Source organism: Solanum pennellii, chromosome 6, assembly GCF_001406875.1.
Source record: "Solanum pennellii chromosome 6, SPENNV200".
In the NCBI taxonomy this organism is placed as follows: Eukaryota; Viridiplantae; Streptophyta; class Magnoliopsida; order Solanales; family Solanaceae; genus Solanum; species Solanum pennellii.
In genome coordinates, this window is record NC_028642.1 from 18025630 (window position 1) to 18052265 (window position 26636).

Genomic DNA, 26636 nt, shown 5'->3' on the forward strand with positions numbered 1-26636 from the left:
TAACTCATCTGGGTTGACAGATGGAGAAATAAGGAAAACTTTGGTATAGATGGACCAAGCTAGCAATTTACAAGATCAAGCTATTGGGTTTGATTGATGTGGAGAAGTCTAAATTGGCATCCTACCAGCTAAAGGATGTAGCTCAATCCTTGTATAAGGTGTGGCAGGGTAGCAGAGCCTTAGGAGGGGGTCTTATTACTTGGGATCTTTTTAAGATAGCTTTTCTAGGGCGGTTCTTTCCCAGATAAATGAAGGAGGCTAAGGTTGAGGAATTCATCAACCTTAAGCAGGGCTCGATGTCAGTCAGGTATTACTCCCTAAGGTTTGTAAGACTTTACAGCCCAGGAGAGGCCACCTTGTTGGAAGTGTGGCATACTGCATGGGGGAGAATGTATGATGTACTTTAACACTTGTTACAGTTGTGGCAAACAAGGTCACACGATGAAGGATTGTCCAAATAGAAGAAGTCAAGAACAAGTGAAGGAGAGAGTTCAACCTAATGGTCCAAAAGAAGAGGCTCCAAGGAGGCTACGATCTCTCGCACTCAAGTCTAGGGGTGAAGGAGAAGGCACTTTTGGTGAAATCTTGGGTGCGTAGCCTTGATTAGTCTTTCATGTATTTGACTTTTTATGGTGTTTATACACTAGTATGAGGTTATTATGTTTGAGTCATCGTGTTTGTTGCTGATTTGTATGACTTACATGTTTACTTATGTTGTATTCTTTGATGAGACTAGTTTATGAAACAGTTCCTTAGTCTATTAATGTCAAGATACTAGTAGGTTTCAAGGATGTGCACCATCATGTTAATATGTAAATCAGATATTGACCAATGGGGAGTACTGAATTACCTATGTATGCATACATTCTATAGATGAATTAATTATTGTTAGTAAAGAGTAGTTACATTCGGGGATGAATATTCCTAAGGGGGGACAATGTAACAACCCTAAAAGCTGATTTGTTATGTAATGCTTAATGCGTCTAGAATGCCAACAATTAGACCGGGTTCACATGGATTGATGCGCTTAGAACCAGATCTCGGAACCAGTGCTACATCCAAACTATCTAACTTGGGGATTTAGTTGAGCAGCGAAAGGTCGGGTCCAACCATGTAGGGCTCTCAAATACGAAGATTTACTTGAAGGAGTCTTTACCAGACATAAAAGGGGGGGGGTAAAAGTCCAAAATTGGGCTCTTGAAGTGGAGTCTTCCTCTACCCGGGTTCGAACCTAGGTGGAAGCAGTGAATTAAATTGTTTTTAATTTATGTTGGTAAATTAATGTAATTAATTTATATTTATTAATTATTAGATGATTAAAAATTAAAGGAAATCAGAATTTTAATAATTAAATAACACCTTATTTGACTAAGTCCTAAACAAGACTCCTAGGCCTAAGAAAACTCTTCTCACACATGCTCATCTCCCTATCTCACGTCATTATTACTCTCACTCACGTTATTCTCTGCCAAATAACGTACAAAAACAGTAGGTAAACAAAAGTTATTCACACTTGAAGAACTCACAACAAAAATTATAAACAAACAACTAATCAAACACGTTAGGCAAATAGAGGGTTTTCCCGTCAAGTTGGTGTTGAAGCTCTCTGATTTGGAGTTTTCTTTGGAGGGGTTCTTGGGGAGCATGGTTTGAACGTCAAAAAGGTATGGGTTCTCTTCTCTCTTGGTCACTTTACGAAGAGACCCCTTATGGTTCAGAATATTCATTCTGAAAAATAGGATTGTTCCCTGTTGCATATCCCTGTCACTAACTCCCATTGAATCATAGGTTTGTTCTGTTTGCTAGTAAAAAAGTAGGGTTGAAACATGTTTTCCTGATGATTATGTGTTTATATGTATGTTTGGACTTATGCGACTTATGTTTATTTTTTTCAAAAATGTAACTACGTGTGTAGGTGTGTGTTGCCGTGGGGATTCTTCGTGGTTTAGGACTTGAAATGACATGATAGTTCTTTATACTTCATGTACACATGTTGATGTAAATGTGATGTTCATATGAGTTGAAACGTGGCTGATTTAATGGATAATCTCTTGTCGAAACAAATCCATGAAAACGTACCTAAAATGTTCAAAATGCACTACTAAATTCCCCTAAGAACTAAGGTGTAACTTGATGAAAGGATACTGAAAAATAAAAAGAAACTTTCCAGCTTCTAGTGATGAATATCGGTCAGCAAAATGGGTTCGAAATGTTTAAGAAAATGAATTAAAACAAGTGAGGTCATGGAGGGGATTTTACCCATGATATTGGATGGAAAATGTAACTTAAAAAAAAAATAAGAAATGAGAGGAGTAGGGTTCGATCCCACCACTTCTAAATCAGATTTAAGGAGGAGTAAAAGAAAAAAAATAATATGTGAGGCATGGGAATCGAACCCACGACCTCCAGGCGGTGAAGGAGAGTAAAGAAAATGAATGAAAATAAATGTGAGGCGTGGGAATCGAACCCATGACATCTAGGCAGTAAAAGAAGAGTAAAGAAAATGAAAAAAAAGAAATGTGAGGCGTGGGAATCGAACCCACGACCTCTAGGCAGTGAAGGAGAGTCAAAGGAATGAATGGAAAGATATGTGAAGCGTGGGAATCGAACCCACGACTTCCTAGGAAGATTTAAGGAGAAAAATTAAATGAAACCAAAAGAGGGGCAGTGGGGGTTCGAACCCACAACCGCTCGGCCAAAGGAGATAAATGTAAAGTCAATGAAATTAAAAAGTAAATGAGGTTGTGGGGGTTCAATACCACATCCTCTTAGTTCCATTAAGCGAATAATGAAGAGAGAAAAATAAAATGAAGGTATTGGGGCTCGAACTTGGGTCCCCAAGCCGTATAGATCAAACCAAAATGAATAAAAAAAATGTAAGTGTTATTCAAGATATTTGAAATCCGGATTCCCTTGCCCAAATTTCGTATTGATACATAAGTCATACGTGAATTAAATGTTCAAGAATAATTCAACCTATTTAGATCAAAATCAAGATCTTAGCATACATACAAGCTACATAAGTCTTGTACTGCATAATCTTAGGAAGATATGAGTCACTTAACATACTATGAATGAAGCCTCATGGCTTGTATGTATAGACCCATAAGTCTAGCATACATTTAGAAAAGTGAACCTATGATTTATGTAATGAAATGAAGTAACCACAGAAGGGTTAAGTACGAGTGTAAAACACACTGAATGACCAAGTGCATTGGCATACGATGAAATGACTATTATGTAATGAAATTATGAAACACTAGAAGGGGAAAGTAAGAGTGGGAAACACACAAATGGCCAAGTGCATTGAAATATGAGGAAATGAACATTCACGTAAAATGGGGTGAGTAATTATGAAGATCAATTGTGCTAATGTTAATGAATGTGGGGAAAACATGATATGAGGCTAATGTAAAAGATGAGAACAATCTCAAATGAGCCTAAGTGAATATTACAAAAATGTACTCACCTATGAGAGTGTAAAGTTAATGAAGAGACCAGTCTCTATGAACACTCTAATGAAAGTATCGAGATTAACACACTTAATACTAATGATGATATGAGAAATCATCTATTGAGCTATGATGTCCTCATTCTAGAAGCCAGCTTCCATGACTTATGAGTTGAATGTAATAGAACTTTATACTGAGCAGCGTTAGACTAGCTATGAGCGGAGGTTCACGTAACTCTCATGAGATGAGACTGTCCGGCATGTCGGGTATGGGTCTCCTTATATCTCCTAGTCTTTGAACATATACTGCCATTATAGGGATCTGGCAAGGTTCAATTCCCATGTATGCTATCATGTTTTGGGTCACTTTGGCCGGTGATTCCACCTCTTTTAGGTGTGGGGTTTCCTGACATTGGATTTTATGATGCTCACATGATCTATGTCGGTTAAAGTTAAAGTTCCCAATGAATGAATGAGCACAACCTCAAATGATGCACATAATGAAACAAATGATACCAAAGGTGTTAGGATAGGATAATCAAGAGGTGAGTTAGATTCAATTAATGACATTAGGTCATTATTGATCATTGCAAAACGAACTCGATGAAAATCTTAAACTACATCCTAGGTATAGCTGGTGTTTACACTGGCCCATGAAAGAAATGAAATGAAGTACATATGAATGAACGAAGCAGACTCTGTGTTTTCTAAAGCAGACTCCCTAGTTGAGGTCCCATATGTTGAGCCCTCATTTTTGAGAAGTGTCAAGTCCATGATTCCAAGGTCTCATGGCATACGAAAGAATCATATGAACAACGTTATATGTTATAGGAATTATGATATGTGCTATGTGTACGCTGTTGTGTGCTGTGTGCAAAATGTTAAGTATGATGATGCATGTTACTCTCATGGCATAACTTTCCTAATCCAAATTTGGAAAGGTCATAAACTTTTCTAATCAAAATTTTGAAAGTTTACTCACTTTCCTAATCTCAATTCGGCAAGTCCACTAACTTGACCTGTTATAATCATGTTGCTAGGAGAGAGCTATTCTTACTCATGCATGTACTTGGTGTGTGCTTGCATATACCCATACTTAGTACAAGTGTGCTAACCCTATACAACTCCAAGCTTTTAGGTGCAGGCACAGGTGGACGCTAGAGCTACAGGATCAACGCTACAGTTATCCGGACGTCGAGCATTCATCCGGACTTGGTAGGCCGTCATTCTTTTGAGGATGCTTTCCCATTTACATTCTAGCTTATTTATAGTATTGAGCTAGTGGAGTATGTTCCAGTAGCACTTCTTTCCCGTTTTTGTTCAGGCATTGTATTGGTGCCATTTTGGCAAGTACATATTTATCAGTATAATAAAATGTTTCTTTCATTTGATGATCTTAATGTTAGATGGTTGATGGTGAACAATTGCGTATGTATTATAATGTTTAGTAAGCATGTAAAGAAACAAAAAGTTTCAAATTTCCCCCTAAAATTAACCTAGATGAAGTAAGAATGACGTATGTAGGTTTGTCTGCGACCTATGAGAGGTCAACGACGCCGGTCTCGTTTGGAGCTTATATTTCGGTCGTGACATATCTAATTTATCTTATATTGTTAAACTTAGATTGAATTTATGTATATTCATTGAGTTTTATGGGTATTGCTTTGAATTATTGTTCATGGCCATGGGTAAGAGCCTTGTGATGTTGAATTGGTTGATTTGGCATCGAATTGATGTGTGGGAGAGGGGATGAATGTATGTTTCCCCATTTTCTTTAATTTGATATTAATTATACTTCGATTCTATTTTGATAGGTATGGTCCACTTATGGTGGTGGTGTTATGTGTTTTACTTGCAATTAGTGTGGCCTTGTCGGCGTTACTTTATGCAATATGATGAACATGGCCATATTGGCAACTACTTGAAGTAATCTGTCTATTTGTGCTTATGTGAAGCATGACATTATATATACATGTGAAGTCATATGTGTATTCTTCTACTTATGTTGCCTTAAGTGATCATGTTAGACTATGACTTTAACATTATGAGTATAGTGTTAGGGTTAAGTCTTGGTTATTCCTACTTGGATTTGTGAGTCTATGTGGAGTACATTAATGATGTTATGAAGATATATAGTATGACTTGAAGATATTAGATTGTTTCTAGGATTTTCTAGAATGACTTGCGCTATGAGTTAAAAGTGAAGTATGTGGTATCTTCTCTTGGTTGACTACTGTCCCTTGCTTGATGTATATATGATTTTAAATATGTGATGTCTTTTTAGGATGTTAGAACTCTTAGTATTGAATATATGTATGACATGTGACTTTAAATGATGATATGAGAGTCTATTATGTGAAAACCTTGACTTAAGGGTAGGGTTAAGATTGTTGAAGCGTAAGCTGTAATGGTATCCTTCAAAGTAAAGGAATGATGGACTTAAGGTGAGTTGTCTAGAACGTCATCATACTAATCCTTAGGAAAGTCATCATGGGACTCTTGTCGCCATTGTGAGGTAGCCCTAGTGGACCTTCCTTGGTAGGTTAAATATGATTGAGTTATGAACTTGTTATGTAACCCTTTTATGTGAATCTAATGTATGAATTACTCTATGAGAACGAAGGCTAGCACCGAGTGAGTATGGTAAGGTAAAGTAGTCCTAGTTAAGTATGATACTAGATTACAAAGTATGCCGTTCATATTTCTTAACCATGTGCCTACATGGGATGTGTCAAAGTTCTACCATTGGCAAGTAGAACAACCTCATCGGTATAGGATAGAACTCTGGATTCCATGTCTAGCTATCATGGTCTATGTAGGTTATTGCCTATTCTAATCATATAGAATACCTATTAGCATTATAGAAGTTTATGGAGTTTAGGTCGTGGTATGGGATGCTATTTAGACATTGCATAATAAACTTTGGAGGTGTTATGTAGAGTTCCTAGGTCTTGTCTAAGATCATTACTTGAATGTCTTTTATGTGATGTATGAGTCTTAATGAACCAATGAAATAATGACTTATGATAAAAACTATGTAAATAAATTGGTACCAAATCTAAAGTGACTTAATCATTCCTTAGCTAAAGTGTGAAGAGGGCATAAAAGGATGATCTCTTCATGTCTTATCTTTGGATGTCTTGAGGATGGCTTTAGTTAGGGAAGTTGGTTGATTTTGTGGACATGATATAAGACTTAGGTAGTCTTAAGGACTATTTAGGTAATCTTGAAGAGGTCACTATGGAAGTTATACTCTTGAATTACTTAAGTAGGTCATTTGATAGCCTTTGGAAAGAGAATGTCATATCACCTATGTGTTTGATGTATTATGTAAGCATGATTTTATCTCAGGGAGTGTATAGGATCTCTTAAGTGTGTGTGTAAGGGATTGTATGGGCGGTCGCTTCACAACTCACTCAAGTGAGACTTAGAGTTCACCTTTTTTAGAAGAATCTTACCTTGATGTTAATGATACTTTTTAAGTGTGTATGTGACTCATTATAAGTAATCCTAAGGGTCGTTTATGAACATATAGAGAGGGTGTATGGGCGGGTCTCTCTTAGTGTGACTTAAGTGAATCTTGGGATAGCTTTGAGTGAGAAGATTACATGCTAAAGGGTGTCTAAAGTGAGGTTTAAGCAATTCACTATGACAGTGAATTTAGTCACTGTACAGTGAATGCACCTCACTGCTAAGTGAGTTAAAAATTATGATTTGTTGTTTAAATGTTTCTTATGTGTTTCTAAGGTGTTAAATACTGTTCTTATGATTATAATACGATTTTTAAATGAAAATATGCATATTACAAATAAATGTCCGTTTTCATGATTTTAATGCATAAAGCCATACTTAGTACATGTGGTTGTACTTACTCCATGTTTTTATCAATCTATATAGTTCTTGGTAGGTGAGGATCTTTGAGAAGCGAACACTTGAACTTAGAAGATCGTTCAAGAGAAGTTGAAGTATGTTCTTAATTGACTCGATGACATATATTTCTATAATGTTTTCATTCAAAGTATTGTAATAGACTAGGTATTTCTATATTCGTATTTTGAAGTATGGTCCATCTCCCAAGTATTCTTGTGTCTTACGATGATGAGATTGAGACTTAGTATTTCCTATTACTTTTATATGAAAGAGATTATGAAGACTATATTATGTCTTGTGAAAAGTTTTAATTCCGCAATACTTTTCACTATATTTATGCAAAGAATGATATGAAAGGGGTTGTATAAGACCTCTGATAGGTCGAGTACGCCAGTTACAATCCGAGATTGTACCCTATATTCTAAGGTATGGTTTAGGGTTGTGACAAGATTGGTATCAGATCATAGGATGTTGAATGTAGTATTAGGAATCAATAAGTCTCATCAAGTCACGTCTCGTAGATTCTTGACCATCGGTGTGAGTCGCGACACATCTATGGGCGAGAGGCTACAGGATGATAGTGTTTCCTTTCATTTCTACTCCTATGTTGTGGGGTATAGTAAATAGTATGATTATACTTCTTATCAGATTCCTTGTGTTTTGTAGGAGATAAATACTAGAAGGATGACCGCTAGAAGGTTGGAAAAGGAGAGGGTGAATAAGGAGGTTCCCCCTCAAGTTGAGCAAGTTGAGAAAGTTCCTCAAGGTGGACAAGGAGTTCAAGGTGCTCAATATGCAAAAGTTCCTCCCAAAGGTGATCCCATTCCTAATGTGGAAGGAGGTATTAAGGTTTCGGATATGTGTAATAGGGAGATTAGAAAGTCTTTGATTGTTATAGCCCGAGCTATGACTATGAAAGATAATTTGAATATGATGCCTATGGTTGTGGAGAGCACTATGACATATAGGTTGAGAGATTTTTTGAGGGTAAATCTTCCTATCTTTCTTGGCTCTAAGGTAAATGAGGATCCCCACGAGTTTCTTGATGGAGTGCTATGGGGGTTACATCTAGGGAGAAGGCGGAGTTGGCTTCGTACCAATTGAGGGACATTTCTAAAATTTTGTACACTGAATGGAAGGATAATAGGCCGGAAGGATAGGGTCCTATTGAATTGGAAGAATTTAAGGAAGCTTTTCTTGGCATGTACTTTCCCCGAGAGAAGAGAGAAATTAAGGTGGAGGAGTTTATCAATCTCAAGCAAGGCAATATGAGTGTTGAGGAGTACTCTTTGAAATTCTCAACTTTGTCTAGGTATGCCCCTTCTCTTGTGTCTTATCCAAGAGATGAAATGAGTTGTTTTGTGATGGGGGTAGTCGACTTAGTGGTTGAAGAATGTCGTACTGCTATGTTACATGATGATATGACCCTAGCTAGACTCATGGTGTATTCACAATCAATTGAAGATTCTAAACATAGGAGGATGGCTAGAAGTTTGAAAAGGAGTGGTGCTAGTGATCAAGAGCAAACTAGATTTAAGAAGAAGGTTCAATCTCAAGGAGAATCTAGGAGTGCTAAGTTCAAGGTTGAGAAAGGACGTAGTTCTAAGGATGGCAAGCCTACTTGTGCAAATTGTGGCAAGAAACATTATGGTGAGTGTCTATTGGGTATCGTGATTTTCTTTGGTTGTGGTAAAGCTGGGCATAAAGTGAGAGATTGTCCTATGATTGCTTCTCGACGTAGAGAGGGGATGCAAGTTGCTCCTAGTGTTCAAAAAGATAATGCTTCAACAAAGAGGCATTTCTATGCACTCCGTTCTAGGGTAGAGAAGCCGGATGAGAAGGAGAGTGATGATGATGTTGGTAAGTTCACTTTCTTTTGTTAAGATAGGAGTTCCTTCATAGTGGGGGAGCATGGTTTGTAGATGGGATAGAAGTCCTTGAAATTGTTACTTGTGCATGATGTTTAAAAGTTTGATTGAAATTGAATTTCATTAACCTTTCGCATTGTGTGTTTTATGAAGCCTTTATTATGTTGTAAGATGTGTTTATATGATGTTACTTTGCATATTAGCATGTTTATATCATGAATTGCCTAAAATTTGGATATTTGAAAATTGCATAAAATCACTGTAACATATAGAAACAGTTTACTATAATATTTTTGTAAAAATGACTATTTGATTCTTTGGTCTAAAATTGTTATAATGTGGTTATAACTTCTATATATAAGCATGATATTTAATATAAAATGAGTTTTTAGTATTTGGATTGAAGAATGTGAGTTTAGTATCACAATGAGTTATAGAATTGTTTTCTGGTTCCTTGTTGTGTTGTGAATCTCTTGACTATGTGAATTTGATGTTTTATTCTTGGATATGAGTTGTATGGAATGGTTATTAGCTATTAGTTGAGTCTCTAATCTTTGAAGTGTTCGGAGAGTGGCAACTGTCATTTGAGGACGAATGTTGTCCAAGTGGGGGAGATTGTAAGACCCCGAAAATGACCTAGGCTAACTAGATACTAACATGTTGGTATTGATTGTATAAGGTCCTAAATATGTCTAATATATGGGATATAGGCAGTAGCTAAAGTATTAGGTGTGTTGGAAGTCAAACGTCAAGGGACGACTAAGACGTTCGACGACTAAGTCACCTAAATGACTCTTATGTGGTTTTATGTGCTTATGTGTGCTTAATGATGTTTTAAGTTTATTTATGGAGTTAATATAGCATGTATAGGCAGTTTTTAAAGTTTCGTAAAGTTAAGAGGTCAAACGACCAAGAACGTCCATGACGTTCTAAAGATATGCCTTGAAGTGACCTTGTACGTCTAGGCATGTTTTGTCATGTTTTATGTGTTCATTTCGTATGAATTCATGTGAAAGGTGTTCTTATAGAAAATCATAATATTATTGGAAAATTCCGGGAAATTATCCCCAAGGACCATCTATGGGTCCTTGAGGAAGGACAAAAAACTGTTACTAAAATAGTCCGATGCAGGCCCCATATGACGGAGCAGTCGACGGCTCGTAGGCCTGTTGGCGCCCCGTCAAAGGGTGTCGTCGTGGGGGACTTGGACAAGGGTGAAGAGGGAATCTTTGGCAAGCTACTGTAAAAACCATTGGCAAGTAGAACAACCTCATCGATGTAGGATAGAACTCCGGATTCCATGTCTAGATATCATGGTCTATGTAAGTAATTGCCTATTATCATCATATGGAATACCTATTAGCATTAGAGAAGTTTATGGAGGTAAGGTGGTGGTATGGGATGCTATCTAGACATTGCACAATAGACATTGAAGGTGTTATGTGGAGTTCCTAGGTCTTGTCTAAGACCATTACTTGAATGTCTTTTATGTGATGTATGAGTCTTAATGAACTAATGAAATAATGACTTATGATAAGAAGTATGTAAATAAATTAGTACCTAATCTAAAGTGACTTAAGCATTCCTTATCTAAAATGTGAAGAGGGCATAAAAGGATGATCTCTTCATGTCTTATCTTTGGAAGTCTTGAGGATGACTCTAGTTAGGGAAGTTGGTTGATTTTGTTGACAGGATCTAAGACTTAGGTAGACTTAAGGACTATTCAGGTAATCTTGAAGAGGTCACTATGGAAGTTATACTCTTGATTTACTTAAGTAGGTCATTTGATAGCCTTTGGAAAGAGAATGCCATATCACCTATGTGTTTGATGTATTATGTGAGCATGATTTTATCTCAGGGAGTGTATAGGATCTCTTAAGTGTGTGTGTAAGGGATTGTATGGGCGGTCGCTTCACAACTCACTCAAGTGAGACTTAGAGTTCACCTTTTTTAGAAGAATCTTACCTTGATGTTAATGATACTTTTTAAGTGTGTATGTGACTCATTATAAGTAATCCTAAGGGTCGTTTATGAACATCTAGAGAGGGTGTATGGGCGGTCTCTCTTTGTGTGACTTAAGTGAAACTTGGGATAGCTTTGAGTGAGAAGATTACATGCTAAAGGGTGTCTAAAGTGAGGTTTAAGCAATTCACTGTGACAGTTAATTTAGTCACTATACAGTGAATGCACCTCACTGCTAAGTTAGTTAAAATTATGATTTGTTGTTCAAATGTTTCTTATGTGTTTCTAAGGTGTTAAATATTGTTCTTATGATTATAATATGATTTTTAAATGAAAATATGCATATTTCCAATAAATATCCGTTTTCATGATTTAAATGCATAAAGCCATACTTAGTACATGTGGTTGTACTAACTCCATGTTTTGATCAATCTATATAGTTCTTGGTAGGTGAGGATCTTTAAGAAGCGAAGACTTGAACTTAGAAGATCGTTCAAGAGAAGTTGAAGTATGTTCTTAATTGACTCGATGCCATATATTTCTATAATGTTTACATTCAAAGTATTGTAATAGACTAGGTATTTCTATATTCGTATTTTGAAGTATGGGCCGTCTCCCAAGTATTCTTGTGTCTTACAATGATGAAATTGAGACTTAGTATTTCCTATTACTTTTATATGAAAGTGATTTTGAAGACTATATTATGTCTTGTGAAAAGTTTAAATTCCACAGTACTTTTCACTATATTTATGCAATTAATGATATGAAAGGGCTTGTATAAGACCTCTGAGAGGTCGAGTACGCCGGTAACAATCCAAGATTGTACCCTAACTTCTAGGGTATGGTTTCAGGTTTTGACAACTAATGCCTCAAAAAGCAGTCTCCTTTCGATTTGCGCCTTCAAAGCACATTCACTTTAAAAAGTTATAGTGGATACCAATTGGAGCTTACCATTTTGCTTCATGGACCTACAAATATTGAAAGTCGCTTCTTCATTGTTAAGTATGAACTTCATCTTCCCTTTCTCCATGTCAACCAAAGCATTCCCCGTGTCAAGAAATGGTCTCCCAAGGATAATGGGAACCTCAAAGTCAGCCTCACAATCTTGACGAACAAAATTTGTTAGAAAAATGAATGACTCCAATTTCACTAGCACGTCATAGAACACTCTTGTAGGCCTCTACACAGTTCTATCTGCCATGAGAAACCGCATAATAGTTGGTTTTGGATCACCCAATCGCAACTTATTGTAAATGAACAATGACATAAGATTAATGCTAGCCCCAAGATCACACAGTTTCTTGGTGAAGTGCATTAACCCAATGATACAAGGGGTGTGAAAGCACCATGATCGTCTTTTTTCTTCCCAAGGGATCTTTTAGTAACAGAACTACATTGTTGCAACTTATCGTCATCGTCAAAACTCACATATCTCTTTTTTTATAACCATATCATTCATAAACATAGCATAACCAGACATTTTGTCTAGAGCTTGTATCAACGGAACATTGATGGAGAGCTGTTTTAGCATAGTGATGAACCTGTGATAGTTTCCTTCTTTGGTATTCCTTGCTAATCTTTGAGGAAAAGGAGGTGGAGGCCTGGGCAAGGAAACAACTTTCTCCGTGATCACATCCTCGTATTCAGTCACATTCTCATTCTCACTACTAGCATCTGTCACTTCATTATCTTTTGTAGTATCAATATCAAACACATGCGGCATAGGTTGATCAATGTTTTGCTTACCCTCTCTAGTGCTTACCTCCATACAATGCCCATCATTCTTTGGATTTCGGATGGTGTTGCTTGGAAGAGTGCATGGTTTCCTTTGGTTAACTATGGTGGACAACTAATTCATCTATAGCTCAAGATGCTTGATTTACACTGCGTGGGCATCAACCTTTTGACCAGTACCAGATATGTTGTTCCTCATCTCTTACACATTCTAATCAATCGCATCAGACTTTCTCATCATCTTCTTCATAATATCCTCAACGCCCACCAGGTTTGCTCCACTATCCCTAGGAAAAAATTCCTTTTTTTAGGGGGAACATAAGGTCCAACACGATTGTTTATGTTTTCATAGTTGTTACAATTGTAATTGTTGTCGCGATTGTAGTTCCCATCCCAAACATATTGTCTCTCTCGGTTGTAATTTCCGTAGTTTCGACCTTGGTTTCCTTGACCTTGGCACCAATTATCCTTGTTGGATCTTTTGGTTTTGGTTAGAAACCCCCATATGATCATTTACGGCATCCTCTTAATAATAATACTCTTCCAATGGTGGTGGAGGTCTAGTCAAATAGTTCACCGCAATCACCATCTCTGCCCCTCAAGTCATATGTTTTATCACCAACCCTAGTTTAGTTCTCATCGATGCCATCTCTTCATGATTGTCATTTGCTGCTTGGTTTTTTTAGCATGAACGGTGAAGGTGTTTATCCCAGTGTCTGTCTTTCTTGTGCTCCAAACTTTGTTGTTGCGAGATATCTTCTCCAATTCTCCGTTATCTATTCCTAGTAGCATTCACCATACGAACCTCATGCAATAGTATCAAGCACTTGCGTTCCATTGTCATCCTGCCCCCGATAGAAGTACTCCTTCAATGACTCATCATCAATACGGTGATTTGGGACACCTCTAATAAAAGCAGTGAATCTATTCCCAAGAAATACTCATAGACTCTCAAGGTTGAGATAGAAAGTTGTTGAGCTTGTCTTCTTGTTCAACTTCTTGGACACAGGGAAGAATCTTGCTAGGAATGCATGTGTCAACTAGTCCCATGTGTAAATAGAGTGGTAGGGGAGTTAATAGAACTATATAGCAACATCTATGTTCAATGATAGTGGGAACACCCTCAACCCGATCACATTCACATCGTAATTTGGTCTACGTATGCTACTTTTGCAAACATAGTTTAGCTTAGCTATGTGAGCATGTCATCATCTACTGGCAAATAAACCTCTCCCTGTAAACATCTACATCAAGCTAATGGTCACCACAAACGTGTTCCTCAGAGCTAGAGGTGGGAGGACAAGAGATACATGAGACTCGACGATATTTATGTTAACCTCCCACTAAAATTCATATGTGCTCCTTGAGGGTCTTGGGGCCTTAGTGCTTCTACCAATCTGTTATCAGGTGGAACCTAATTATTCTCAAAGGTAACCATCTGCATCAATGGTCCTCCGATAGGAACAATCGATGACTCCTTGATTATTCATTCTACACAAGGTTCCACACAATTCTGGATCGTAAGGAATGAGTGGTTCACCTCTGCTATGTGTACTTAGTACACTAGAGTAAAAACCTGAGAGAGACATAAACAAAAGAAAAAGTTAAATTAGGGAATATTTCACTAAAGTTCAATAATGTAGTTAAACATAATCTAAAAGTCTTATTCCCCGGCAGCGGAACTAAAATTTGAGACGCTTAAATTACTCCTCCCTTAAGAAACATAAGCGAACGTTATTATAAAAGAACCCAACTGAAAGGTTGGGGTCGATTCCACGAGGAATATGGTTTACACTCAACTTTAACCCACAAATATATTCGTTTAGTCAAGGTATTTCCGAAATAAGTAAGTAAAAAGCGGGGGTTTGTGAAAGAAATTCCTAAGATTATGTAAATTATCAGGTAAGAAGAGTCAGCTTTGGTTGTTATCAAGATGAGAAAGTAACTAGGATATATTTTTTCCCACAATCTCATAACACGGTACTCCTAGAAATAGCAATCACTTCCTAGTGTATTATAGGAAAAATGATAGGTTATGTATATTTACCTCATTGGTATGACATTTTAAAGATTTTCACCCTACACCTTGGTCGGGCTACGTGTGTAAAATTTTACTAACCTTTACCTTTACCTCATATTAGACTTATATCGCATCAATGTATGACATAGTTTTCACCCTCGCACCAATCGACGCTACATTATTAGATAGTATCAAATTAAATCTATGTTGATAATTCTTTTTTATTAACTACCTCCTTTGTCGGGAAAGTAGCACAAAAGGGAGTTCTAATGTTTGCAACGGCTAGAAAGATTTCTAACCGAAAGAATTATCAATGTAGGTAAAACAGTAATCGAAGATTGGTTACTTGCTATTCATACATTGTCAATTGCTCATGGTTCCCACAACCCCAGTTGCGGAATTTAGTTACCCATAATCACAATAACACAATTTATTATTTTAGGTGAAAGAATTCTGAACTTACGTAATCAGAATAGTAAACCGGAATTTGAACTTTAATGTCAACACCAAAATCTTCATATTCAACTTAAGAAATCAATAATTTCTAATGTTTACAAGAATTAATCTCCAAAGTCTCAAACTAGAAAAATAACAATAGTATCCAACCCGTAAAACTAGGTTTACATACCCTATTTATAGATAATTAACTCCTAATTAAAAAGGAAACAAAATTAGGAAAGTTTGTTCAAGCACGCATCTTCAATTCACGAGACTGACTTACGAACCGTCAATGGGTCTATGGTCCATAAGTCCCTTCTGTCAACTAGGACATAGAAAATATTTTAGCATCCAAAATCTACCTTCTCTGAATGGACCACCTGTACGATCCGTCAATGCCCCTTCGTGAATCCATACTTAAAATCATAAGAAATCATGTATTGGAAGCCTCACATTATTTCTACGGTTTACCAGTAAGGTATGTCAATTAATCGACGGACCGTCAATGCTCATCGTGGTTCCGCTCTTGGTTAGAAACGATGCCTAGGCTTCCCATCTATGATACCCATCTACGGGGTGTTAATGGAACTACGATCAGTCGATTGCCTGCGTGGAAGCCCTTTTCTGCACTATTTTAGTTGTCTCATTAATTTTGCGCCTGAACATCTTTCCTGCAAAATGTGATACACAACCATGAAAATAAATACAAAAGGCTCTAGACACACACAAATCTTAAGCTAAATTCATTAGACATCCCTTAAACTCACGGTATATCATTCGTGAGTTCTCGTTTGTTTTGTCCATTTTCTCCAGGCTTAGACTAGTGCTTTAATATTTTTTATGCTTTTTTGATGTGGCACACCTTTTTCTTAGACTTTTGTCTAGTAGAATTTTGGTACATTAACTTTTAGCTTGTAGGAGTTGTTTTCCGCAAAAGTATGGTAGTTTTTTTGTTAAATTTTCATATGTTATGGGAACTCCATATTTCTTAGACATCTAAACATGCTTATGTATCTTTAAATATTTAGTCTATCGTTAAGTAGATTAGTTGGACTGTAGTAATATTTCTACCACCAAAGGTTTAGTGTGGGTGTCAATCACGATGTTTGGGTCGTGACAGTTCATCCCTTCGCAAAATCCCTCGATAAATCTCAAGAACCCTAACAAACGCCTTTAGACTTTCTTCTTTTCTCCTCTTGATCTCTTATCAAAACCTTAAGTATATATAGGAATGTAAAGACCCAAATCTGTTTATACCCCGAAAATATTACTCAAAATGGTTAAAGGTGATGGAATAAGTATAAAGACTGAAATACCCCTTACAAGTTAAGGTAAATTTCCTTTATTGCATAGACTGACTTCAAACAGGAAAATCTCCCTCATCCGAACATGAAACTTAGCAAACTCAATTGGATTTAAAAGAGGGTCCCAAGAAATATAATTTGATATCTTATGGGCTACATAACTCATCCTGTACTGAAAATTATGGTCATTCGATGTTGACGCAAAACTCACAACTTAAGCTTAACTCTAGCAAATCCCAAATTTGCTCTTTCTAAATTAGATCTTTCTAAGGCGGGATGTTACATTAACATTCTTAATGTCTTTATTAATTTTGTTCGATATGCTTATGTCCATTTCTTCAATTTCGACCAAGAGTTCATCACTACATCACATACTATATGTTATATTATTTTAATTAGTTTTATATTTTTCAACATTGTTTATTTTGCAAATAACCAAAATTCATTGAAAATAATTAATTGACACAGTTATATTTTATATAACAACATATACAAAAGTTTAATGTAATATATAATTATTAACGTTAGATTAGGCCTATAGAAATTTGAATGATAGTAAAGAATGATTGTTCAGCGCGTACATATATATATATATATATACACACACATTATGGAATCATTAGAGCTTTTTTGTTCACAAATTACTTATTACTCAATGATATTAGAAGTATATAATATCATTGACTAGTGAGTAATTTTTGAATGAGAACCTTAATGATATCATGTATGTACGTGTGTGTGTGCGTGTTTGTGTATATATTCATATATATATATATATATATATATATATATATATATATATATACATACACATATATATATTTATACTAGTTCTGCAAACGCGCACTGAACATTATGGTATACCTTGTATCTATGGAAAATTTAGACTTTATTGTTTTAATTTAAAGAGTAATATCGATAGAGTTTTAATGTTAATCTAAGTAAACTCTACCTTCTTCCCTCGTTTCGTCTTTTATATGCATAAAGTCAGTCATAGATCTAAGAGAATGTTGCATACAGTCTGAGAGAAACAAAGTGTTACCATATTGAAAGCTACTGAAATAGATAAAGATGAGAATACATGCTTACAAACTTTCCGAGAAGGACCTGAACTAGATCTTGCAGTGTTGGATTATTCACCTATTAAAATTTAGAGTGCAAGTCATAAAGTATCATAGAGAAAAGCACACTATGAAGTATAGGATAGAACAAAAAACGAAAGAGTATGTGTGAGCTGAATTTTCACTTAATACTTGATCCACTTTTGTAATAGAAGGATATATATAAGAAACTTTTGTACGAATTCAATCCCAGAAAGTAGTGAAGTTTGCCCAAATCTTTTATATTGAACTGATCATTCCAGAACACCTTTTTATAAAGAGTAGATATCTTCAATTTCAGTATTAATCATAATTATATCATCAAAATATATGGCAATAAAGACCAAGGAACATCCCTTCCTTTTATAGAACACTGAATAGTCACTATCCAAGTGTTGTTATCCTTTTGAAAAAAGATTGTGTGTCAATTCATCATACTATTGTCTGTTGGCCTTCTTCAGCCCATAAAAAGATAGGAATTTTTCATGGTTAGGACCTTGATTTAGATAATTCAATCTGAACCATTAATTTTTAATAATGACACATGACTTGCATCGGAGTAGGAACTTGGTAAATGGAGAAAGTGAGTGATGGATAGGAGCCTCATCTTACAAAGTTGTAAAATATGTTAGGGGCATATGTATATTGTCATAATATATCTACAAGGAAAATATTTAAAACTGAAATAATAATAAAAAAATATAGAGATCTATAAGGTAAAAATTTGAAACTAAATTAATAACAAGAAAGTATATCTAGAAAGTAAATATATTCTTAAAACTCAAACTAGTCATTTAATAATCCAACTCAAAAACAAAAATTATTAAGAGAAGGATCAAATATTGTAACACTCTAAAAGTTCATGACCTGGTATAGAGCCTCACTTGATGAACTAAGACTTAAAACACTATTTATAATCCTAAAATAATGTAGTGAAACAAAGTAAGAAGTGTTAGAGCAAAAACATCAAGAAACAACCACGACGTTCGGTAAGCTAGTAACATGAACTAGTGTTGTGCAAGTGGTCCTAAGTAGTTAAAAAGAGGTGTCTAAAGGGTATCTCATGGTAAGGTGATGGAAGTGGTCATAGGGTCCTAATAAAGGGCTGAAAGATTCAAGTCCAAGGGAGTAGGTCCAACCTTAAAGGGCAAGCCAAAGCCAAGGGCGAAAGCTTCCCCAAGAAGGGAGGCTACTGCCTCAACCGTCACGAGCATGACCATGGCTCATGGTCATGAACACGTCCAAGTGAGGAGATCGTGAAGATGCCTTGGCCATGGGGGAAGATGATATCTTTGATTACTTACTATCCATGGTACCACGAGCCACTTCACGACTTGTGGTGTACCCGACGGAAGGAGGTTGGCAGTCGTGAACTTGCCTTAGATGTTTCGGAAAAGGGGTGAGATCTGGAGAGGCTACTTCCTGAGATAAGCATGAGCCACGTCACGGGCCGTGGTGCATGTTCAGAGAAGGGGGGAAGGCTGTCGTGAAGTCTACTTAGATAAAAATTGAGGTGGCTCGTTTGGAGAGCTACTGCCTCATCTTTCACGACCACCACCATGGTCCATCAAGCACTTCACGGATCGTGATGTGGGCGTGAAGCTGAGCGGTATTTCACAGCTAAAGTTAATTTGGACTTCACTTTTGGAAGTCCAACTTAATGATGGGTAGTTAGGGTATTTTGGGTTGGACTATATATTGATTTTAGGTCAATTAGGACCCATTTCCCACTTCAAAACTCAAACACAAATTGAAACCCAATTTGTCCCACTTCTCTTTACATTCTCTCTCTACCTCATCCTGCATCGAATAAACCAATAAGCTTGAAGAACAAGAAAAAGTATCCAAGTTTCTTACTTAACTTTGTGGATAAAGCTTTCTAAGGTATGTATTCTTTCACTCTTGTATCCCTTTCCTTATGAGGTCAATTCAAAGTTGATTATAAAATCACCCAATTCCAAGGGTTTTTCTCTGCAAATGGGTTTCCTTTTAAACTTGAAATTGATGATTGATTATGACAAATTGTGATTACCTATGGCTTATTAAGTGTGTTATTGTAGAGTAATTGATGTTGGTTATGTTGTTTCGAGTGACCCATGTCCTCTTCTCTAATACTACTTACGGATTTGACTTTAAGATGATTAGGGTTGTAGGAATTGATTATGTTATTGTTTTATTCACTATTACATGATGCCGGTGATTGGTTTATTGGTTAATGGTGGTGAATTGAGGGTAAGTTCTTGAAGGTGATGTGTTGAGGCTATTGGTACGACCTTTATTATTATGAGCTTTAATTCAATGATGATGGTTTATATTTCATGATGATGTTCAATTGAAGTATGATTATATGATCAAATTAAGAGGACTATGATATGACGACTATGATTGAATGTCTTGAGTATGTGAATTGTGAGATCATTATAAGGGTATGATGATACAAGGTTGAATATGAATCACTTTTGTGTCTTTTTATGATATGAATATGATGTGTTGATCTCACAAATGAAGGGTTGTTATGAAAGTAAATTCTCATAAAATACCTAATGAGCTAATGACATTATATACAAGGGTTAGTATCATATGGCCTATATTAATCTATGATGATTAAGAATGACTTCAAGACATTTCAAAAGGGATTTATCTTAGCGCCGAGCGAAGTAGGTATGAGAGGTGTCCCTTCCCAATGTGGCAAGGTAGGTTCACAGTGATTCTCATGAGATGGAGACTACAATGCAATTGTGCATTAAGAAGGTTTCAAGTATGTCTCCCAGTTCCTTAACTATGTTGTCTCTATAGGAATACTAGCTAGTGCATCCACCTACAATTCTAAGTTCATGTTTTAATTCGACCTTGGCAAGTAGAGAACCTTTTTTCGGTGTAGGGTTTCATGACAACGGATTCCATGTTTAGCTCACACGGTCTATTGTTGGTTAAGGCGATTGTTCCCTAAAGTAAAATGACTGAATGAAGTAATGAATATGGACACTAACTAGGGTGATATAAGAGGTTCTACTTAGTGTAGGTAGGGATATGGGACTCAACTTATACATGGCACAAGTTGACCTTGAGGGGAGTCGTAGGAGGTTGCTCTCGGCACTTATGAGATGAGTGAAATGCACATGTTGACTTTAGATGATAATGTTCCTATATGATTTTAGTTTCATTTGTGAACATTTTATTGGTATAAATAACTATATATGATGATGACTAAACATGATGTTATATTATATGAAACAAGGCATTACTGAAGATTTCTAGCTATGAAGTTTTTATGTCTAAGACACTTTTTCATTCATTTATCATTGAGACTGTTGATATAAGCCTATATGTGGCTCTTTTTATTGAAGTATGGGATATTCCCAAATGTTGTAACATTCTTTAGATGGTTTATTATGATACAATGTTAATAGACTATTTCCTATGTATTGGTTATGTTGTCTAAACTAGAAGCCTATGTAAGCTTCAATAGGCGAAGAGTGTATGAATAACTCAATATGTAAATGCTTTCAATTTTTCCGCATTTTGACCTATGATATGTTATGATGACTTCTAAGGGCTTGTCCAAGTCCTCTCCGAAGATGACGACGCCAGTTGCATCTAGGGGGTTGTCCTAAGTCGTGACAAACTTTGTATCAAAGCATGAGGTTTAAGTAATCTTAGGATTGATGTTTCACTAAACCACGTCTATATAGAGTTTTGTTCATTGGTGTGAAGCACGCCACACATATGAATGAGAGGCTATGTGATGCTTAGGAATTCTCACCTGTTGGTAATATTTAAAGAATTGCCTCAAGAGTGGTAACTTGATGTATCCTTTTCTTATAATCCCTTTCTTGTGGATATAGGCGATGACTACGACAAGGGCATCTGCAAGGACAATAGAGGAAGAATTGAATAATGTTAGAGTTCCCCTAAAGAGAACCAATCTCTTCCGCAAGGTAACCAAACCCCTTCTCAAGACCAAGCTCAAGTACTTCCTCCACCCATGACGGATGGAGAGATAAGGTCAGCCTTTCTAAGTTTTCTCAAACTATGACTACCCAATCTCAAACTGTAGCTATTCAAGATCAAGCCATGACGACTCAAGCAAACTTGGAAGTTGGACCCCGTGTGAACAAAAATGCTAGTACTATGGTTTCTCGCTTGATTGACTTCACAAGGATGAACCCTCCAATGTTCTTTGGGTCAAAGGTGATTGAATAACCCCCAAGACATTATTAATGAGTTTTACAAAATCCTATATGATATAGGATTTCGTTCTAATTAAAAGGCCTATCTAACCTCATATCAACTCAAGGACGTTGCTCAAACATGGTATACTCAATAGGGGGGAGGGACAATAGGGCTTTGAGAATGGGTCCTATAACTTGGAAGCTGTCTAGAAGGGCCTTTCTTGAAAGGTTCTTTCAAAGGGAGATGAGATAGGAAAAAGTGGAAGAGTTCATCAACCTTCTTCAAGAAAGCATGAGTGTGTAGAAGTACTCCTTGAAGTTCACTAAATTATCCACGTATGCTCATTTCTTGGTATCAAATCCCAGGGATGAGATGATCTACTTTGTGATGGGAGTGTCCGATGATCTAGTTGAAGAGTGTCGTTTGGCGATGCTTCATGACAATATGGACATTTCTCGTTTGATGGTGCATGCTCAACAAGTTGAGGAGACTAAACTCAAGGAGAATAGGTAGTTTAAGAGGGCCAATTCTTATGAGGGAGATACTTCCAAGGGTAGATTTGAAATTCAAGACAAGCCTAGGTTAAAGAATAGGGTCCCCAACCAAGTTCCTTCCAATTTCCCCAACGCTGCCAAGGATAAGGTGAATAACCTTAACAGAAGTGGAAATTCACCTAGCAAGAATACCTACTTGTTCCAAGTATTGTAAGAGGCATATGGGTGAGTGTCTAGTTGGGATGGATAATGGTTTGGGTGTGGTAAGAGGGGTCATAAGGTGAGGGATTGTCCTGATGTAAGGGGTCAAGATAAGGGGAGTAGTCAATCTCAAGCAAGCAGTCCTTGTTCCGGTGCCCCAAAGAGGAACTGCTTGTATGCTCTTCGCTAACGGGGTGACCAAGAGAAATCTACAGATGATGTTCTACCCGATGTATTGATTGAACCTTTTTCAGCTACTACCATGGTGGGGACTACGTTTTGGCTAGAAAAGTCTTTAGGAATTGTCCTATATCTTTTCCCAATAGAGTTACATTGGTTTACTTTGTAGAACTTGATATGGTTTAATGTGATGTCATTTAAGGAATAGATTGGTTGCATGCTTGTTTCACTTCCATTGATTATAGAACAAGGGTGGTTAAGTTCTATTTTCCTAATGAACCCGTCTTAGAGTGGAAGGTGGGAAACTCAATACCTAGAGGTCATAGCATTTCGTGTCTAAAATCCTGTAAGATGATATTAAGGGGTGTCTCTACCATATTGTGAGGGTCAAGGACCTAGACTCCAGTATCCCTCCTTTAGAGTTGGTCCCTGTAGTGAGGATTTTCTGAAAGTCTTTCCTGATGACTTGCCCGGATTTTCTTCCTAATGGGAAATAGACTTTGGTATTGACTTATTGACGGATAAGAATCCCATTTCAATTCATCCTTATCGGATGGATCCAGCCGAATTGAAAGAGTACAAGGGTCAACTCAAAGATTTACTAGACAAAGGTTTTACACAACCTTGTATTTCCTCATGGCGTGCTCCGGTGTTGTTTGTAAAGAAGAAGGATAGGTCTCTTAGGATGTGCATTAAGTACCGTCAACTCAATAAGGTCACCATAGAGAACAACTTTTCTCTCCCTTGGATTGATAACTTGTTTTATCAACTCCAAGGAGAAATCTACTTTTCTAAAATTGACTTGAGGTCGGGGTATCACCAATTTAAGGTGAGAGGTGAAGATGTACCTAAAATGGCTTATCGAACTAGGTGTAACACTTAAAAAATCCAAGACGTGTTATAGAGCCTAACATAAGTGTACTAAGGCTTAGACAGTATTTTAACGTCAATTTTAATTATAATAATTCATTTATAAAGTCTATAAACCAAAACGTCCAAGAACGTCCATGACGTCCGAAAACTAGTTCAAGGAGGTACTAGCGTGCCTTAGCCTATTTGACTAGCTTTTAGGAGTTGGAAATTCATGAAAATAGGTGGAAGGGTGTCTAACATGTATTAGATTTGATTCATGGTTGAAATGTCTGGATATGACTCCGCAAGGACCAACCAAGGGCCCTTGAAGAGGACCCTTGCAAATTGGCAAAAAAGCTGGCAAAAGGTAGAGTCCATCAACGGATTGCAGGTGACGATCCGTTGGTGAATCGATGGGGCGTCGATGCATCCATATATGAATCCTTAGATAAATTTCATGGAAATTCATTTTGGCAACACTCTAACCAAACCAGGGACGTGCAGCACGGAGCCACACTGCCCGCCGACTGACCTACGGCCCATCAGTCATGGTCTTGTAGGTCAGGTCTGGTTTGACTATGTTGTTTTAAGTAATTAATTTAATTATTTAAGAGGTTAGATAGTTAATTAGATGTTAAGGGGGGGGGGGGTAAATTAAGTTAAGTAAGGACCTCTACATAAAGACTTAGCCTAATTAAACTACACCTAAGCTAATAATTCCCAAACCCAAACCCTAGTGAAGACTCCATTGAAGACCAAGATAAGGGAGGGTTTAATGACTGCAAAGGGTAAATTTCCTCCATAAATATTCATTAATTAACGAGGTATGGGATCTAATTTACCTTTGATACCTCTTTACTCAAAGGGTTCCATCAAATTAATTACTAAAAATTGAATTTTCAAGTGGATTTCATCCAATCTCAAAATTGATCTTGTGAATTGATTTGATTATAATTTATTTTGAATATTATGAATATATTAACATGTAGTTTAACTCCATTATTATATATCATGATGGTTTGGTCTAGTTTGTAGAATATGACCTTTACCCCTTAACCCTAGGTTAAGATTTTGATATGAATTATGTCATATTGGTTTAATTGACTTTATTATTGATTGAATTAATAGTAGATGATATTTTTTATACTAATCATGAATGAATTTGGGTAAATTATAGTCCTAACATGCTTGTTCTTGAGAAGTTGATCTAGGTGAAGATGTATGTTTTGAATTGATCTAAGTATCTTGTCTTAAGCAATGAACTAATATTGAATTAAGATAGTGGTTATTCTATTCATGTTATCATATTGTTCGTTGAATGATGATCATGTCATACCCTAAATAGGTTGATTAAGGGTTGATAGTAAGACCTTAATGGTGGATTATGAAGGAGACATGGTAAGTCTTATGATCCGTATCCTATACTTAAAATAATGATTAACTGTGATTAAGTCATCATGTTTTATTGGAGTATGCCTTTTATTAAGATTGATATGGCGGTATGATGTTAAATTGAAATGTTCTGACTATGATTTGTGAAGTTTTAGCTTAAGGTGTAAATGTTATAAGGATGGTGAATGATTTACCAATGTTCCTTATCATTATGTGAAAATGTTAATGTGCTAACCTAAACTATATGAATTGTAATAAAAGGAAAATACTCATACAATTATTATTGAGCTGTGATGATGATGATGTTATACAAGGGTTATACCCTATGACCTGCAATAAGTTATAATGATTAATAAAGACATTAAAGACATTTAAAAAAAGGACTCTAGCATCGAACAGAGTGAACTAGAGTGAGGAGTGTCCTTTCCAACATAGGGAAGGTAGGATCACTAATGTACTCTTGATATTGGAGACTATAATTCACGTAGAATAAAGAGGTCCCAACTATATCTCCTAGTTCTTAAACTAGGTTGCCCCCATAGGAATACTAGCTAGTGGATCTAAGTACTTGCTATGTTCATGTTTTGGTACTATCTTGGCAAGTAGTACGCCTTCTTTCTTCGTAGGGTTCCATGACACCGGATTCCACAGTAGCTCATGTTGTCTATGTCGGTTAAGGAAAGATGTTCCCAAAAGGTAAAATGATTTATAAGAATGATCTCTAACTAAGGTGACCTAAGGGGTTTGACTTAGTCTTGCTAGGGGTATGGGACTTTACCTAAACATTGCAATAGTTATCCTTAAGGGAACTCTTAGGAGGATGTTCTTATGTATGTAGAGGCTTATCAATGAAAATTATATATGTGCATTATGATTTTACATGTAGATGATGATATGTAATGTCCATTACTCTAATAATTATGTATTTGGTCTATAATGCTAAACGTATGATATTGTGTCCTCTTAATGTCATGTTATGTGAAATTGGATGTTGGTCATGATTCTTTTTCAGTTAATTGATTAAGGATATGGGGCTTTTCTTAGTCATTGCAATTACTGACTTGAAAGGGGTTATGGGTAATTGTCCTATTTTGGTTATGTTGAAATGTGTAATTATTCATGCTTGTTGAGGTTATGACTTGATGATAGGATTACTTTGACTATATGTCTAAATACATGATATGCATGTTCACTTGAGTACTTTTGATGTCGTTGGTCTTATGATGTACATGTCTATGACTTCATAAATATGTCTTATTGATTCGGTATTGTCTTGTTAATTATGCATACATATTTTAAAAGTAAATTTCATACCTTTAAGAAATGTCCCTAATCTTAGCATGATTTCAAAGTACATGTGCATATGGTCTCATACTTAGTACAAGTGGTGCACTAACCCCATTTCTTCCTTTTTCCAAAACATTTTAGGTTCCGGTCGTTGAAGTGCTTTTTGAAGACGACTCGAAGAAGGCTTGGAACTCTTATTCATCCAAGTAGGGCATGTGATCACTTTCCGAGGGCGATGCCACTATCAAGCTATGATATTGTTCTAGTATTAAATACTCTTATGTTTCTTTCGTTTTAATTTAGTATGGAA